The 19682-nt window shown below is 48.5% G+C and overlaps 1 protein-coding gene and 1 non-coding gene across 11 annotated transcripts in view; both read right to left on the bottom strand.

Moving 5' to 3' along the window:
- Positions 1 to 19682, bottom strand: part of LOC116833757 (uncharacterized) — a 660803-nt gene that overhangs the window by 484707 nt on the left and 156414 nt on the right. The gene's annotated exons all lie outside the window — the stretch shown is intronic.
- On the bottom strand, positions 1466 to 1547 carry TRNAS-GCU (transfer RNA serine (anticodon GCU)). The gene has a single exon. It is a non-coding gene; the product is annotated as a tRNA-Ser (tRNA).

The following is a 19682-nucleotide window of genomic DNA, read 5'->3' as shown; positions in this document are numbered from 1 at the left end:
CAGGGGTGGGGAAGGGGGAGACAGGAAGGGAAGAGGTGGCGGGGTGGATTTCCAGACCCGGCACCTGCCCAGACCCGCTGGCTGCAGCCTCTCTGGGCAGATAGTCTCATCCCGGGGAACAAGGAGCAGAAGGAGGCAAAGCAGGATTCGTCGGACACAGGCCAGCCGCAGGGGTTTCCTCGCCGTGTAGACGTGCCCTGACATTATGTCTACACAGCGATTAACGCCCCCAGGGCACCTGTCTCCAAGCCCAGGGCAGCTGGCTCAGGCGTGTGGGGCTGGGACTGCAGGGCTGTGCAATGACAGTGCAGACATATGGGCTGAGCCCCACGAGGGGGAGGTTTCCGAACCCAGCGGGAACACAAGAATCTGCACCACAGCTTTGAGCCCCACAGCTTTAACTCCAGGAGCCCAAGTCTGATGACCCAGGCCAGCCCTGCTGCAATCTTTGTCTCGGGAGAGAGGGACTCTAAGGGTACGTCTCCACTGCAATGGAAGCCCAGGTGTGCACAAAGCAGCCCCTATTCACCACTGTCATAATGATGATATGGTTTGTACAAAGTCTGCCTGGTGAGGTATCAGTTCAAAAGCCGTGATCTGTTGAACATTAATATCTTGTTGGATGGCGTGTGGTTGCCGTGTTTGGGACGTGATGAAGTTTTGCTCTGTGTGTGTTACTGAACTATGTTATGCAGTTGGGAAATGCCCACAACCAGCCTTTCCAGTGCCACAATGGAGGAGCTAGACTTGTTGTTGGCCCATGGAAGGGATCCACACTCTCAAGGACTATCTCAGGAACCATGTACAATGCAGACTTCTCCAAGATAGCCCAGAGACAATGGACACTGCTTGACTCACATCCTAGCAAAACAGTTTCCTAGCAAATTGGAAGAAACTATGAAAGCGGGGAAGAGACATCATGACCTGGCCTCTCTCCCCCACAACTTGATACCTGGAAACACACCTGGAGCACAAAGACTGAACTGAAATAATTCAGAAATCAGAAGAGAATAATAACAATACATTCAAATCAAAGTCCCCAAACAGACTAGTATTGGTTTTTCAGCAGAACATTTTCAGTTGGAGGATTTTGTTTTCCCAGTCAGACCTTGCCAAGGGAAGCAGAGAGAAAGTGTTTTGAGTTCCCTCCTTCAGAACAGCTTGGCGTAGACACTTTAGCTGTGGGTCACTGTCGTGGCCTTGCTGAGGATGGGGGCATTTTAATAATTTGTGGAGGTCCTGGGGTGTTTGGGGGAGAAGATAAGGATGTTACCTTTTGAGATAAAAGCTATGAAATCCAGGACTAGAGAATTCCTTTAGAAATCTGGTATTTTGACATGTTATTTTAAGCAGAGGGGCGTTCTGAGTTGGTTATTGTTTGCAGGAAGCAACATGCTTTGGTCTGTAATTGTACCAAAGAGGGAAGATGGTTGTTTGTAAAGGAAGAGAGAAGACTGAACATTTCTGATGAGGATAGGCTTTGAACCCATGCATGTAGAACACAATGGATTAGCAGTCCATCACCTTAACCACTTGGCCACCTCATCTGAGCTGTTAGAGAAGAGACAAGGAGAAATCTAAGGCCAACAGAGGTAGGGCCAATAAGAAGTTTTTAAATAAAGCAGGATCTGAATGAGCTCCCCACTCACATCTAGTGATGAGCTGGGGGAAAGACTTTAGGAACAGACCGTGTTTGCACAGACACGCCTACTGTGCCTAGCTATGCAGCATCATGCGGCAGCTTTGCCAAAAGGACCAGTTTTGACTGATGCTGGGTTAAAAATCATATGAGTGTAATGAAATGTTATTATCCTTTCTGGATGAGTAAAGGGCGAGAGAACATACCTAGTCCATCCTGCCTGAAGGGCTAGGTGGGTGAGGAATACCTTTTAATGGACTGCATAGAAATGATTGAGGGTGTCACCCTAAACCAGTGGTCCCCAAACTTTTCACGCTGTTTCCTCTTATCCATATCTGTGGCCCCTCAGCAGCCACGGTCAAGAACTGGGGCTGGGAGCTTCCTGCAGAGAAAGGTGTGGAGGGGGTAAGGAGGTTGAGGTGGAGCCAGGGGGCAGGGTTGGGGCAGAGCTGGGGGCTGAGTGGTGCACCCTCCCTGCCCTCCATGATTGTCACTGTTTTCAGGCAGGGCTCCCTGACATTTATGTACTGATGGGATCTTATCTAGCTGGGGAAATCTAAGATGTTTATACCACAGTCAGCTACATGGTCAGTGGATGTTCATTGCCGATACACGGGATATCAAGAAACCTGTGACTCTCTTGGGAAAGGAGTTTTATGAATATTTTTAACAGGCTCCTCTCACCAAAATATTGCGATAGAATCTCTAGTAAGTTCATATTAAAAATGGTTATTAATGTGAGGCCTCTAAAGTGAGCGTCAGACTCATGCTACTGCAATATCTGAACCGTGGTAAGCAGGGGAGTGATGTGGAGGGTCCCTGGGGACACAGAGGAGCTGAAGTCCCTCAGGATGGGGGGAACTAGGCAATGCGGAGTGACAGGGTTCACACGCCGCACAGATGGGGCTGAGGGAATCAGCATCTACTGGGGCTGAGGGCTGGGATGGGGCTGCATGGGCAGTAGAATAGGAGGCAGGTTGGGACCAAGGAACCCAGGGAACATTTCAATCCTTAACAACCAGGGCCAGCTCCAGGCACCAGTGCAGCAAGCAGGTGCTTGGGGCAGCCAATGAGAAGGAGCAGCATCTCCGGCTTTTCTGCGGCAATTTGGCAGATAGTCTCTCAGTCCCTCTCGGAGGGAAGGACCTGCCGAACTGCCACCAAAGAATGAAGTGGCAGCGGTAAAGTGCCAATAGTGGCTTTTATTTTATTTTTTCTGCTGCTTGGGGCGGCAAAAACACTGGAGCTGACCCTGTTAACAACACAAAACAGAGAAACACTCCCGAGTCTCTCCCAGGGAATTAACATTTCTGTGCAGAAAGCTAAAGGTTTTAACAGAAAGGAGTGAAACCAAATGGCCAGACGATGGTGCCAGCATCCTAGAGACAAAAAGCCCCAGGATTTCTTTGTGTGCCTGGGCTCTGGAAAGGGATTTGATTCCACTTGTTGTATTGCTGTGGCCAGTAACATCCCAGGAATGAGCCATGTCAATGACCGTGACCCTGGGTGTGAGGAGGCTTTAATCTGATTCCAACAGAATAATGATTTCACACCTGAGTTATTAGCGGCAGCTTCCCAAGGGCAGTTCCAACTGGTTCCTCCCAGAGTTGGGTGGTTGGAGAACAGGGAATCTCTCTGGCTCCCATAGGGTGACCAGATAGCAAGTGTGAAAAATCGGGATGGGGGTGGGGGGTTATAGGAGCCCATATTTAAAAAAGCACCAAATATTGGGACTGTCTCCACAAAATCAGGACATCTGGTCACCCTAGGCTCCCACTGTCAGTTCTCCAGTCTTTCTCCCTCCCTTCTCCACACTGTCACATGCCCCCACTAGTAATGAACTAATGGATATAAACTGGCCATCAATAAGCTTTACCTTGAAATTAGGTGAAGGTTTCTAACCACCAGAGGAGTGAAGTTCTGGAACAGCTTCCCAAGGGGAGCAGTGGGGGCAAAAGCCCGAACTGGCTTCAAGACTCAGCTTGATAAGTTTAAGGACGGGGTTGTATGATGGGACTGCCTACATTGAAAAGCGATTTGGCCCGCCATTTGCCTATTGATGACCCCACATTGACTCTAAGAGGTGATTTATCTCCACTCTCTTGGGTTTAAAGAGTTGGTTAGTTTTACCCTTGGTATCCCACCAGGCTGACCAAGCCATGTTATCCATGGTGACACTAGGATTGAAAGATTCTATCATATTATAAAAAAATGTAAATGATGATGTGGTCTGAATGTGAGCGTTCTGTAATGAAAGGCTGGTTCCCCCAGTTGAGTCCCAAATGCTCTGCTAGAAACGCTCCTGGGACCCGGCACTCCCTAGCAGGAGTGAAAGGAGAAACCCCCAGCTCTGCCTTTAGCTCAGGCTGATTTATTGGGGAATGGGGGAGAAATTATTCTTTGCTTCTGAGCAGGGAGCCAGGGCCGTTCTCTGGGAATCAAGGTGCCCAGCCTGACCCAGCTGCTTCATTGCCCCCCGGGGGCCCTGCAGGCTCAGAGCGTCCCTGAGGCCAGGCAGTTGCTCGAGAAGCTCTCCTGGTGTAGCTGGCAGTTCCTGAGAATCATAATCTAAGAGTCTGTGTTCAGCCATCAGGAAAGACATCAGCTTTGCTCCCTACTTCTAAACAGAGCACTCAGGCAGTGACTCTCAACCAGGGGTCCCAAGTTGAGGGAGCAGTGAGCAGGGTTGGGGGGGGGGGCGGGGGGCTACCAAAATAACCCAGAAAGCAGGGCTGGCATTAGACTCTCTGGGGCTCGGGGCGGAAAGCTGAAATCTAAGCCTGACTGCCCAGGGCTGAATTTGAAGCAACATAACTTTGTGGGAGCCCCTGTGCTGTTCTGGGGGTTCCAGTGCCCCCCCCCCAGGATAGACAGGGCAGTAACCTCACATCACCGCTTTGTGAGTCCCAGGGACCCTGTAGGGACAGCAGCTCTATACTGGGCCCTAGGGCCCCCCAAAGCTCCTGGAGGGGAAGGAGGCAGTAAACCCCCATGTCAGGGGGTTCCTGCTGCCTGGAGGTGACTATATTCTCACAGCCCCTCCCCCTCGTACTGACACCTCCATAGACCCTCCCCCTCACAGCCCCTTCCCTCACACTGACACCCCCATGAACCCTCCCCCTCACAACCTCTCCCTTCACACATAGAGGAACTTGTTTGCTGGAGTCTGACATTACAAACCCAGCGGTGGGATTTTATGGATGTGGAATTCTCCCAACCACATATTAACCCTCCCATCCTCCCTAGTGCAAGGACTCCCCGAGCTAGTCGAGTTCATAAGTGGGTCACTCTTTCCATCACACCAGATGTCTTTGAGCAATGACCTTTTGAGGCCAACAAGAAACCTTCTAGGTTGGGCTCATTTATGCACCACATTTAGTAGTTGTCATGGGCTCATTGCCCATGACCTGCACGTCTGCTGGCTGTCAGGTGTGAGACTGTTTGATCCCTGCCTCGCCTACAATCCTGTTTCTCAAGCTCGAACCCAAGACCAGAAACTTACTGCAGCTTATGCAGCCCTGTAGAGCTTTCAGAGACACAAAGAGAAGATCCATAGGTGATCTTGGCAAACTCCATAAAAACGGCCAGACTGGGTTAGACCAAAGGTCCATCTAGCCCAGTATCCTGTCCTCTGACAGTGACCAATGCCAGGTGCCCAGAGGGAACTAACAAAACAGGCTTCCAGGGAGCATCTGCCCCCTTCCACCACAAGAGCAAGCAGGCAGGTACAAGGGGTGGGGAGAAGTCCCAGGAATCCTTCCTCTTTTTCTCCACAGCCACTGCCCATCAGCAGGATTCCTCCTCCTCCTCCCTCCTGGGCCTCAGTATGACTAAATCTGCACACCTAGACAGCCGGCCCATCCACTGCACCCCGATTCCCCATGCTTAAGTCTACCTGCCAAAGTCCTGCACCGGGCTCCATATAATTAATTCTCACATCTCACTTGCAACTCGACTTCTTATGCCCAGAGTGTCTCTGCCCCCTCAGTAGATGACCGGAGAAACGCAGTGTCCGCCTTTTCTAAAGACAGAGGCCAAAGCTCCAGCTCACCCTGACAGACAGTCTAATGAGGGGGTCACCAGGCCAGGGGGTCCCATTCTCCATGTGAGCTGGAACTACCTGGGTCAGAGTGGGGCCGAGCTAAGGAGAGAGCAGGAGCCAAAGAAAAGCCTGGGAGCAGAGCTGTGCAGGTGTAGTGTGAGAAACTGCTACCCATAGGAATTTGCTACCTATAGTTGTTACTCATATGTAAGAGATCGTAAAAAACTGTGATCTGTTATAATTTGCTACCTGTAGCAGCTACTGATACATATGGTTGTTCATATTTGCTAACTTGTCCTAATTTGGTACTTCTCGTCTCGCCCGTCTTCTGGTACAGAGGTAGTGAATTGGTACCAGTAGCAGTTACTGATACCTATAGTGGTTCTTATTTGATAACTTGTCCTAATTTGCTAAAACATGATAGTAGTGGGGGATCGAAGCATAAAGTCTTCAGCTTCCAATTATATCAATTGTCTCTTAATATAGGATTGTAAAAAATAGAGTGAGGTCATTTAAACATCATTTATTTTGCAGCTTCATTTATTGTGCTCACAAGGTAGCATCCTGACATTGATACTTCTGCCCAAGTGACCTGTGGATTGCATTCATTTTAGTGGGACACGTGGAGGATAATTTAAATTTTTAATTTCCATAGGGTTCGCATTCAATATACTTCTATGCTGGTGTAATTTATCCCCATTACAGTTCTATTTTATTTATGACAATAGCACAAGTCAGTCACAGAAGTGACACAGTAAGTAACCGGGTAGCGAGCCTATGCTGCCATAACTTGAGTTAACATACGCTCTTAGTGTCAATATGGCCTTAGGTATAGGAAATGTTTGGGAGCAGTAACAGGAAAAGTATGAGGGTAGACCAAATTTCATTCAGGTATTTAGCTCCAGCTTTTGTGGAAGTGGCCTTATGGCACCATAGAAAATATTACAGAATATCAGGGTTGGAAGGGACTTCAGGAGCTCATCTAGTCCAATCTCCTCCTCAAAACCCTACAGGCTCAGGATCAAAGAGGCACATAAGAACAAAATATCATGTATTAATTAAAGTTTCTTGACTTCAGGGTGTATAATTCATGTTTTTAGGATTTGTGTGGTTGTCAAGCCCCCTTGGGGTTGTAGATGTGTGCTCATTATGTTCTGAAGGCCAAAACTGTAAATGGGTTTAACAAAGAATTAGATCAGTTCCTCAGGGTAGGTGCATCAGCTATTAGCCAAGAGAATCAGGAATGCATCCCTGTGCTCTGGGTGTCCCTAAACCTGTGACTGCCAGGACGGGTCACTCAGTGATTACTTGTTGTGTCCATTGCCTCAGAAGCACCTGGCACTGGCCGCTGTCTAGACGGACTATTTGTCTGACCTACTACAGCAGTTCTAACATTCAGCAAAAATTACAATAGATTTTTGCCTTTGACAAGAATCTTACATGGGAGAGTATACGGCCGTTACTGAATATTTGCGAATCAAGTTCTACACACAAGGAATGGCATGTGGAAAAAAACTAAGGACTAGATTGAGAGGCAAAATAGCAGTTGCAAAAGGCAAACACCACTGGTAGATTGAATAAAAAAGATGTTTGAGACCAGCTCAGAAATTCAGTCAGGCTGGAAGTCAGATGATCCAGCAGAATAACCTTCTTCTCTAAAAATCAGAAGAAAAAGTTAGAATTAAAAATTCCAAATTAGAAATTACAGTAAAAAACAGAGCAAGTGCAATACTAGAAACACAGATGTCATTGCTAAAACTAGCAAGCTCTTACTGCTGCATATTTTCAAGGAGGACTTGTTGGTAAAATATAAATTACATAGCACAATGCCATGCATCTGCACAGTAACAAAGCTAAATGACAAAGTGATAAAAGTAATTCAGGGAATCCCAGCAGCAGATAAGACAAATTGGTGAACTGCTGTGAGACTTTATGCAACCAGATACACTGATAAGGGATTCTTTGGTTCTGTAAAATATTTCATTGAATCAAGTCTCCTACAGCACCCTGATCTCTGCTCCTCCTCCTGCCTCTTTGTGTCACAGAGCCACTGCAGGGACTGACCCACACCCAGGACAGTGGTGGATTAACAAATCTGGTGCTCCTAGGCCCTCAAAAAATTGCCGTCCCTCCCTTCCCCACGCCAGCTCACCTCTGCTCCCTGCGGCAAGCCTGGGAGGGAGGGGGGAGATCTGGCATGCTTGGGGGATGGCAGGGGTGGAGTGATGGTGAGCTGGGGCAGGGAGCGATTCTTTGCCCCCCCCGCCCCCCCCGAGTGCGCCACTACTCGCTTCTCCCTCCCTCCCTCCCAGCACATTCGCACAGCAAGCCTGGGAGGGAGGGAGGGAGGAGAAGGGGAGTTGCGGTGCACTCAGGAGATGGCAGCAGTGGAGCAGAGGTGAGCTGGGATGGGAAGCACTTCCTGGCCCCCCACTGGGTTACTTCCCACGCCAGTGGGCCCCAGCTCACCTCTGCGTTGCCTCCTCCAAGTGCCGCTACTCGCTTCGCCCTTCCTCCCTCCCTCCCAGCGCTTTTGCGCAGCAAGCCTGGGACGGAAGTGGAAGGAGGGAAGTGCAGCGCGCCTGGGGGAGGAGGCGGGCCGGGAATTTGGGGAAGGGGTGGAGTTGGGGTGGGGGCGTGAGCAAATTTGCCGCCCTAGGCCTAGGCCTTGTTGGCCTGGGCGATAATATGCCGCTGACCTAGGCTTTCACTGCTGTTAACACTTACAGGGGCCAATCCAGCTATGGGAGAGTGAGCGCCCTTGGGAGCAGGGAAGTGAACAAGTCTCTGTGCCAGAGGGTGGCGGAAGGGGGAAGAAAGGGAAAGAGGAGAGAGAGGCTGAAGGGGGATAAGGAGAAATAAGGGGGGAAAGGCAGCCCCCAGCTCTTTTCTCCTGCATTGCCCCTGAGTAGATTGCTCCTGAGCTCTGGGTAAATATCCCCCAGTGCCCAGAGTCTCCCAGATCCCCCTGCCTCCCCAGGGAATGCACATAGGGGTCTCCTGCTTGCCAGGCGTAATTACAAGGAGCTGTAGGTGTCACGCTTATGCCAGGATTGGAGAAAGACAACAAAGCTTGGGAACATGAGTCTGTATTTACAGTCCACTGTGACAGTCCCTGCTCCAGGACGGGTTTGTTCTCTACTCCTGCTGGATGGGCACAGAATGGGACAGCAAAAGGCTTGTGCCAGTATTTGTTGCTGCACGTTCCTTAATTTAGAAGAGTATGAAATGACAAAAATGGAGATTGAATTAAAGGGAAGTATACAAATACAAGTTCCAGCCCTGGTTGCTTATTAAAATAAATGACCCAATGTCCCAGTTACATGTTTTATTAACATGAACAAATAAATGCAAGAGCACACGTCACTAAGGTTAAATGACTATAGACACCACTCAGCTAAGGGTTAAACAATACAGTGATAAAGTTCAAGTCAAATCAGGAAATCAATGAGTTAACAAGGATATTGCACTGGAATCAAATCATCAATTTAGTCAAACCATTAGATTAATACAGCAGAAAATCAACCCTTATAAACCCTAAAAGAAAACCCAAGAAGGCAGGTACGTAGTTAATGATGCCGAAACCCCAATCGGAGATTTTTAACCAGGCAGTGCAACCCAGATTTAGCCAGCTGAATATTTCAATACCAAAACCAAGTTATTGCTTACATTTAGCCCACAACCTCAAAGCTAATTAGTTTTCTCCTTAGATTTCACTACTGTGTAGCTAATACTTCTCCTCGCCCTCTTGCCCCAAAACACATACAGACCTTAGAGAGACATTAGTAAAAGAAGTTCAGACAATACATATCTGACAGCTCAATTCCTTGCAATTCTTCCAAAGGTGAGGAGCATGCGTTCAGTCATTTCATAGGGTGGAGTTTTAAGGCTATTAAGATTTGGGGAACTATTCTTCCTAGCATCTTCCCTTTGTAGATTTCAGAGGTGTTCACACACACTCACCCACTGAGCCATAGTGTTACACCCAATTTAATAGAAAGGCTGGGAGGCCTGCAAGTTCATAAAAAGAAACAGGGACACAAAATAGAAAAAGGAACAAAATGTTTCTAAGATTATAAGGAGTTGGATCTCTGCATCTCTTGGGCTTTGGATTCACCTGGAGTGGGAAATGTAGCTGCAGTTTAAGAACCAAGTACTGGCATAGATGCTCCAGCACGCTGGGCTAGCAGGGTTTTCAGGTACAGGGAGACTAGTGAAGGCTGCATAGCCTGTCACCGTTGTGCTTCATTCCCCAGAGGGGATCCGTCCACTCACTCTCTCTGAGTCTATGTCTACACTGGCAGAGTTACAGTGCTGGGAGTTCAGTGCCACTCAGAGAGCGCTGAAGGGAAACTGCTATTGTGTGTTCACACTGTCTGCTGAACTTACAGTGGTACACGGAGCAGTGCACTCTGGGCAGAGAATGTTTTCACCCCTCATCCACATTGCACTGAGCATCTCTTCCTCCTCTGCCGCGAAGAATTGTGGGAAGGTGGAGGCAGGTGGGAGTTGTGGGAAGGTGGAAGGGAGGTGTTTCCTGAGCCCAAAAGCAGCATTCCACTGTGGTCAACATGGCCGTGAATGCCCCGTCATGCATTGCTTCTCATCTCAGCAATCCCTGTGCTTCTGTCCCCATTTGGTGCCATCTTTCAATGATTTGTGTACTGCACGCTCTGTCTATTCAGTCTGAAGGAATGGATCCCGCACTTACTAACATGTCACGAGTGGCAGTGGAGTTATTCTTTAAATTACAAAGGCAGAGGAGTTCGACATTGATCTTGCCATGCATAGTAGCTATGACACCAGATTGCTCGTGGCATTCACAGAGGTGCTGACCACAGTGGAACGCTGCTTTTGGGCTCGGGAAACAAGCACCAAGTGGTGGGATCACATCGTGATGCATATCTGGGATAATGAGCTGTCATAAACAGATAGTAGAAGTTAATAGAACAGAAGTACTTTATATCTCTTTTGACTGTAAAGGACTAACAAGTTCAGTAAGCCTGGCTGTCACCTGATCAGAGAACCAATCAGGAGACAGGATACTTTCAAATCTTGAGGGAGGGAAGTTTCTGTGTGTGCTGTTAGAATTTGGTTGTTGTTCACTCTGGGGGCTCAGAGGGACCAGACGTGCAACCAGGTTTCTCTCCATCTCCCTGATACAGGTTCTTAAGATTCCAAATAGTAAGTACTAGGTAGATGGCGATTTAGGTTTATGTTTGTTTTCTTTATTTGCAAATGTGCATTTGGCTGGAAGGAGTTCAAATTTGTATTTTGCTGAAAGGATTTTAATTTGTACTTGAATACTTAGGCTGGGAGGGTATTCCCAGTGCCTATAGCTAAAAAACCCTGTACCTAATCCATCTTAAATTTACAAAGATAATTTTTACTGTTTTTCTTTCTTTAACTAAAAGTTCTTCTTATTAAAGAACCTGATTGTTTTTTATTCTGGTGAGACCCCAGAGGACTGGGTCTGGATTCACCAGGGAATTGGTGGGGAGAAAGGAGGGAAGGGGGAGAAGAAAGGTTAATTTTCCTCTCTGTGTTAGGATACTTTCTCTCTCAGGGAGAGTCTGGAGGGTGAGAGAGAAGGAAGGAGGAAGGTGAATTGTCCTCTCTGTTTTGTGATTCAAGGAGTTTGAATCACAGTAATTTTCCAGCGTAACCCAGGGAGGGGAAGCCTGGGAGAGGCAATGGTGGGGAAAGGGTTACTTTCCTTGTGTTAAGATCCAGAGGGTCTGGGTCTTGGGGGGTCCAGGCGATGGTCCATGATGTCCACCGGGCAATGTTTGGGGGGACCAGAGTGTACCAGGCACTGGAATTCCTGGTTGGTGGCAGCGCTACAGGTTCTAAGCTGGTAATCAAGCTTAGAGGAATTCATGCTGGTACCCCATCTTTTAGACTCTAAGGTTCAGAGTGGGGAATTGTACCATGACATGAGCAGTGGCTGCAGAGCTTTCGGATGAGGAAAGCCATATTCATGGAACTGCGTGATGAGCTCGCCCCAGCCCGGTGGTGCAAGGATATGAGAATGAGAGCTGCCCTGCCATTGGAGAAGCGTGTGGCAATTGCACTTAGAAGCTGGCTACTCCAGACTGCTACCAATCGGTCACTAACCAGTTCAGAGTGGGAAAGTCGACTGTTGGACATCTGTTGACAAGTGTGCAGGGCCATTAATTGCATCCTGCTCTGAAAGACTGAGACTCTGGGAAACATGCATGACAGTGTGGATGGCTTTGCACAAATGGGCTTCCCTAACTGTGGAGAGGGATAGATGGCACGAATATTCCAATCCTGGCACCTGATTACCTAGCCATCAAGTACATTAATCACAAGAAGTATGTTTCTATGATTCTCCAGTCACTTGTGGATGACCGTGGGCATTTCACAGAGACATTAACACAGACTACTCCAGAAAGGGGCATGGCACGCATCTTTCAGAACACTGATCTATTCAGGAAGCTGAAAGCAGGGACTTTCTTCCCGGACCAGAAGATCACTGTAGGGGAAGTCAAAATGCCCATTGTGATCCTAGGAGATGCTGCTTACCTCTTAATGCAGTGGCTGATGAAGCCATACACAGGGCATCTTGACAGCAACAAGAAGCAGTTCAACAACAGGCTGAGCAAGTGCAGAATGACCGTTGTGTGCTTTTGGCCATTTAAAGGCCTGCAGGCACTGCCTATGTTGAAGGCTGGACCTGGCCCATAACAATATTCCTACGCTTATAGCCGCGTGCTGTACAACCCATAAAAAGGGTGAAAGCTTCACTCAGGGCTGGATGGCTGAAGCTCAGCACCTGGAGGCTGAATTTGAACAGCCAGAGACCAGGGCTATTAGAGGGGTGAAGCGCAGGCCATAAGGATTAGAGATGCCTTGAGGCAGCAATTTGAAGCTAAAAGCCACTAATATTTGTTGCTATGCAAGGGAGTGCAGTGCTTGTAATGCTCAGAGGTCATTGTGATTGCTGCAGGCGATGCACTATGAAGGTTTAAGAAAATTGTGTGTTGCTTTGCAAGGCTCTGTTTGCGTTCCATTAATGGAATAAAGATTGCTTTCAACCCAAAACTATCCTTTTATTAAAATATAACAACCAGAGGAGAGAGACAAAAAAACAAAAAACAAAAAACACATCAGCACTGTGGGGGATCGGGGAAGAGAGGGTCCCATGGGGAGGTGAGGTGCAGGGACAGTTAAAGATTTGTGTAAGTCCAGGTATCATATCCAAAATTATCCTTTGGAGTACAGTGCAGTGGGTACTGTACTTCAGCAGGAATAAACTACAGAGGGACGGGTGTTAAGTGCACTGGATTCTGGGTGTTCATGGGGCTGGACTGTGATGGGGCAGGAGTGGAATACAATGGGTACACACTGGAGCCAGGAGGTTGATAAGTGTGTGTTGGCGGTGTCTGGGGGGTGAATGGGAACTTCATTCTGACACACTGTGTTCTCCTTTTGGTCCCTCTTCTCACTGTCCGGCTACTCCTTCAGTTCTTGTTTTTCAGCCGCAGAGTGCAGCATGACCTCATGCAGAAAGTTCTCTTTAGTTCTTCATGACTGCTTTCTAATTCTGTGCAACCGTTCAGCCGGCGATAACAAAGAGGGAGGCTGGGATCCCAAGGGCATATCTGTGCAGCCAAATGCAACATTTTACAGAAGCAGTATTGTTTGCAATACGGAGACTTTCCTGTCCCCTGTTAATGTCATCAAGGTGTCAGCTGAAATGGTAACACTTCGATGTCAACATTCAACATTTCCTGGCTGATCACTCGAGCAGGTGGAATGGGGAGGGGGCAGGAGTAAAGCCTTCGTGGGGTGGGAATAGGGGGTTGCTGTAGGGAGAGAAGAATAGAGGAGAGAGACAATGACAAGGAAGCAAGATAAATGAAGAAAGGAGGGTGGGAAAGGAAGGGAAACACAGGGAAGAACTAGCAGGGCTCTACAGGGTGTCTGGGCAGGGGCTGTTTTCCTTCTGAGTGACACTGAGTGTGACAGACAAAAACTTGGCAAAATACTAAGAACTAAAATTTTATTTCCGATATGAAGGGCAGATACTCCCCTTGTTCTTTGTACGTGGGTGTCCCATGGAGAGCAGTGGGTATTCTGCTGTGAATGGAGTAGGGCACAGAGTCCTAACCTGATGTCCTGGGCCACTGGCTGTAATGGACCGTGCAATGTGGCTCTCTTTGCCTATTGAGCTGGACGACCCAGGGTTACTGCTTCAGCTGAAGGGTTAAGGGGTTTTGGCATTAAAGGGCCCACGTTCATTCCCTGCTGGAGACCTGGGCTCTGTCTGTGACCACTGTCAGCATGTAAGACCTGCCCACAATGTGGTCTGTTTCCTCCCTTTCCACATAATCCCAGTGCTTGTGCTCCTTGTTACTGCAGTAAACCAGCGTAGGGGGTGGCTCTGCCCCCCACAGAACCAGAGCGTCCCTGAACAATGTCTCCGTTCCTTGCTCTAGTCTCTCCCTACTTCCTGGAAAGCACAGGGCTGAGGTGACTCACCATGGCAATGACCATCTCAGGCTACAAAGCTCAGATCCAGGTTTCCTGGAGTTTGGGGGTTGCTGGGCTCAGGCCTATTTCTCACCCCTCCTCCTTTCCCCGGTAGGGAGGACAGGACTTTTCAGAAGCCAAAGCCATCGTTTGCAGAGCTGGAGAAGAGACTCAGCGATTTCTCTCTGAAAAGTGCCACGCTGCAGGAGGTGCTGCTGGGATTAAAAGGTAAGTTGGAGTCTTGGGGTGGTGTCTCCTCTGGTTAGCTTGACCCTCGCCCTGGGGAGGAGTTGGGGACTCTAGTGATGTCACTGATCCTCGGCTCCATCTCACAGCCCAGCTCAGCGAGTCACCCTTCCCCGTGGAGCAGCCCTGTGGGGCTGGCTCTGTCTGCAGCGGCTGCGTTATCGGCCTCTGATCTCTGTCACCATCTCCTAGTTAACAGCAGTTCCATTAATAAGCAATGGGGATTTCTCCATGATTGCGAGGGCTTGAATTCTCACCTCTCCCATCTTCTCCTCCCCCTAGAGACGCTGCAGTGGAAGCTGGGGAGCAACACAGGTACGTGTCTGTCTCTGACTGGCTATGGGGAGATTTCAGACCAGTAACCATGATAACGACAGGGGATTGCAGCCTCCAGCACCTGGAAGCTGTGTAACAATGTGAAGTGATGTTACTTTGTTCTTGCATCACTATATTTTCAACTGACTTGTCTCTGAAATATTTTAGCTCAGGGATCGGCAATCTTTGGCACGTGGCTCTCCAGGGTAAGCACTCTGGCAGGCCGGGCCAGTTTGTTTACCTGCCACGTTGGCAGGTCTGGCCGATCGCGGCTCCCACTGTCCACAGTTTTTCACTCCAGGCCAATGGGGGTGGTGGGAAGTGGCAGGCAGCACATCCCTCGCCCCACGCTGCTTTCTGCATCCCCCATTGACCTGGGATGGCAGACCGCAGCTAGTGGGAGCTGCAATCGGCCGAACCCGCGGACGTGGCAGGTAAAGAAACTGGCTCGTCCCACCAGGGTATGTGGATTGGAGTTTCCCCAAGGTCCTTTAAGTGTTTCTTGATTGGGCACTTGATTTGCAAATTCCTTTGTGAAGAAGCTGTCCTAATGCTTTACTAAGGCTACTTCAGAATCAAAACACATTGATATACAAAAATATAGCCAATATTCATAACTTTGATTACAAAAGTGATACACCAATACAGATAGTATAATCATCATCAGCAAATTATAACCTTTTCATAGACACCTTACACGACAACCTTTGTACAATATTTGCTGCAAATATATAACAGTGATTGCACCAATGAACTACACAGTCACAGGTTATATTAATAACATCACAGCCAAGGCTGGTGTTAGGGGATAGCAAAAAGGGCAACTTCCTGGGGCTCCATACCCCCACAAAGCTACATTGCTTAGGCTTCGGCTTCAGCCCTGAGTGGTGGGGCTCAGGGGCCCAGACTTCAGCCCCATGCACTGGGACTTCAGCTTTCTGTCCTGGGCCTCCATGAGTCTAATGCTGGCCTTGCTTGGCAGCCCCCCTGAAACCTGCTAGTGTCCCCCCAGGGAGCCCCAGACTCTTGGTTGAGAACCCCTGCCTTACCCCACAAATCACAGCAATGTTCAGGTTACTGCCAGTCCCAAAGGACCAGTCAGTTCCTTAGGTCAACTGAATCTTAGATCTCCCAACACTTGTAGCCAGTCCTGTCAGTCCTGCCAGTCCTGTCATAACTGTCCTGTCAGTCCTGTCATAACTGTCCTGCTAGTCCTGCCAGTCCTGTCATAACATTTATTTAAAAGGAAATAAGTGTGTGACAAAGCTCTGTCCTTGTCTCCATGGACCCTGCATTTTCTGGTGGATTTCACTAGCCTCAGAGGCTCACTGTGACCCTCCATGTAGCCCTTCTCTTGAGAGACAAGGGTCACAGCCTACTGAGCCATTTTCATCATAAGCCAGCAAGGGAGGTGAGGCAAAGCTACCCTCCCTTGCACAGTCTCTGTTGTCTCCCACTCTCAGTGATTAATCAGAGGAGAGCCCAGGACCACCCTCTACTCCAGGCTCCAGCCCAAGGACCCTAATAGTATCAGCTATGGTATCTGACCTTGTAGAAACAGGACACATACAATTCCCTGTTCTTCTTCCCCACAGCAGCCCCTACTTATCTCAGGGCTTCCTTGTGCCTGATCTGGTGTGTACCGCTCAGTCTCTCCCACAGCTCCTGTTATGCACACCCCCTGCCTAACTGGGAGGTTTTTCACTAGTTTCAGTCAGCCCCTGGTTGGCTTCAGGTGTCCCAATCAACCTAGCTGTCTCCATGGCTTTCTGGAAGGATATTAATTGGCCCCAGGTATCTTGGTTAACCTGGAGCAACTGTCATTTGGTTACTATGGTAACAGGGATTTGTTTAGCCTGGGGCTAACATACCTGTTTCTCACTACTTTCCTATAGCCATCTGGCTTTGCCCTGTCACAGCAGCTAATCATCCAGATGCAGACAAGTTAGAGTCTTAAATTTCAAAAAGTAACAGAAGCTTCTATAATAAACAAGCTCTACATATTCTTTAGGACTAACCCAGGCTAAGCAGCTGGGAATCTTTTGATTATGCTAAAAACTTTGTCCCCCAGAGTCCAAGCAGCATACAGATAATCAGTTCCTTCTGTCTGTTAGTCTATTAGGTGCCACAGGATTCTCTGCTGCTTCTACAGCTCCAGACTAACACGGCTACCCCTCTGATACTTTCCTTCTGTATGGGGTTTTTAATCCCCTTCCTGCCTTGTGCTCTCAGCTGCAAACTCAGCAAATGGGAAGTCAAGAGCACAACAACAGCCTTGTGTCTTCTTTAACATCCCATAATAGTCTTTCTGGTGTTGATGGACCTTTCCTGCCAGGCAGGGTGTAATGCATTCTGTTGCCAGTCAGCACTTGCCCTAGGTAAAGTCTCTCTCTTGTCTGGTGATTTACAGAGCCACAGAGGCTCACAATGCAGCTATTAACCCAGGCAGCAACTCAATAAAGCATTCAATAAAGTCTAAACACATTCTTATCATTCTGATACCTGTTTTAACAATACTAACACAGGTGAGCTAGACAGATTCCAGCTATGTGTTTGTCCATGTTCAATTAAGACATGGGGGCTTTTGCAAGAGCTAACACCTCATCTGCCAGTGTCACGGGCAGGGATGGTGTCTCTAGCGTCTCTTTGCCAGAAGCTGGGAATGGGTGACAGGGGATGGATCACTTGATGATTACCTGTTTTGTTCTTTCCCTCTGAAGCACCTGGCATTGGCCACTGAGCTAAATGGACCATTGGTCTGATGCAGTAGGCCCTTCTTATGTTCACAGTCTCTGTCAGGAGTATCTACTCATTTGGACTCGCTGGGGAGACACAGAGAGAATCAAGGTGTGCTGAGACAAGAAGGCCCAGTCTCTGAGCCCCCAGGGTCATGCTTGTCAAAAGCTAAAACTAGGCCCAGCCCATGAAAGGGGCACTCTCAGGAGAGACTGTGTAAAGGCTGGAGCATCAAACCACTTTGTAAACCTGAGAGAGCTGCCTCGGGGACAATGACACGGAGAATCTTCAGAGTGACTCCTTTGATTCTGCTTGTCTCTGGCCTTCGGTTCATAGAATCACAGAACTGGAAGGGACCTCGAGAGGTAGCTAGTCCAGTCCCCTGCACTCAAGGAAGGACTAAGTATTATCGTAGACAATCCCTCACAGCCTACTCTTAAAAATTCTCAATGATGGAGATTCCACAACCTCCCTAGGGAATTTATTGCAGTGCTTAACCACTCTGACAGTTAGGGAGTTTTTTCCCTAATCTCCATCCTAAACCACGCTTGCTGCAATTTAAAGCCCATTGCTTCTTATCCTGTCCTCAGAGGTTGAGAAGAACATTTTTTCTCCGGCATCTTTGTAACAACCTTTTATGTACTTGAAAACTCTGATCATGTCCCCTGTCAGTCTTGTGTTCCCCAGTCTAAACAAACCCAGTTTTTTCAATCTTCCCTCATAGGTCATGTTTTCTAGACCTTTCATCATTTTTGTTGCTCTTCTCTGGACTTTCTCCAGTTTGTCCACATCTTTCCTGAAATGTGGCGCCCAGAACTGGACACAGTTCTCCAGTTGAGGCTTAATCAACGCGGAGTAAAGTGGAAGAATTGCTTCTCATGTCTTGCTTACAATACTCCTGCTAATACATCCCAGAACGATGTTTGCTTTTTTTGCAACAGCGTTACACTGTTGACTCATATTTAGCTCATGATCCGCTATAACTCCCAGATCCATTTCCGCAGTACTCGTTCCTAGCAGGGGCAGCTCTAGACATTTTGCCACCCCAAGCATGGCAGGCAGGCTGCCTTCAGCGACTTGCCTGCGGAGGGTCCGCTGGTCCTGCAGCTTTGGTGGAAGCCGCGGGACCAGCAGATCCTCCGCAGGCATGCCTGCGGGAGGTTCACTGAAGCCGTGGGACCAGCAGAACCTGCGCAGGCAAGTTGCAGAGTGCCCCCAATGGCTTGCCGCCCCAGGCACGCGCTTGGAACGCTGGTGCCTGGAGCCGCCCCTGCTTCCTAGGCAGTCATTCCCCATTTTGTATGATTGTTCCTAAGTGTAGTACTTTCCATTTGTCCTTACTGAATTTCATCCTATTTACTTCAGACCATGTCTCCAGTTTCTCCAGATCATTTTGAATTTTAATCCTATCCTCCAAAGCACTTGCAATCCCTCCCAGTTTGGTATCGTCCGCAAACATTATAAGTGTAACAGAGAGATTAGAATGTCTGTTAGCAGGGAAAAATTGGGGGGAATCGGCTTGTGGAACGGACAAAAACCCTGTCTGATTTCTCTCACATTGCGCTTCTCACCCTGGCAGGCTACAGAATAACATCCACGTTTTGCTCCAGATCATTCCATCCTCCCAGGGGGAAGAAAATGGCTGCAGTGGAGTTGGCTCAGGTAAGGGATTATCAGGGAGCTGATGGTGGGTTCTGCTTGGAGGGAGAAGAGCGGTAAATGTATAGGAGGGTGGGAGCTGCTCAAGGTGGTGGAAGGCAGGAAGTATCTAGGGTGGGGACAGAATGTGACAAACCTGCTGATACCTGTGTAATCTAGGATGTGATGGGTTGTCACCCTGGGATGCAGTCTGGGGGCTTCTGGAAACTGCTGTGCCCTCTAACCCTCAGGCTGGGCTGGTCCTTCTCACACTGTCCTGCTGGAGAGTCAGCCAGCCTCTCCAGGCCCTGTTATCACCCAGCATGACAATAGGTGGCGCCATACACCCAACTAAGCTACCTGAGTGCTTTACCTAAGCCACTCAAGCAGAGAGAGAAGACAACAGCTAATTTCCCAGCTCCCCAACCTTGCACACCTGCTGTAGTATACATTCAGAATTATACCAGCTTATAGTGCACAGGGATCTGTGTAATGTAAGCTCATTAATATAGTTCCCCTTCCCCTTGATATGGGACAGATATGCACAACAAGCTTGTGCTAACCAAG

This window comes from Chelonoidis abingdonii, chromosome 1, assembly GCF_003597395.2.
Source record: "Chelonoidis abingdonii isolate Lonesome George chromosome 1, CheloAbing_2.0, whole genome shotgun sequence".
NCBI classification, from domain to species: Eukaryota; Metazoa; Chordata; order Testudines; family Testudinidae; genus Chelonoidis; species Chelonoidis abingdonii.
Note: the sequence above shows the minus strand (reverse complement) of the source record. Positions and strands in the feature narration are given on the sequence as shown.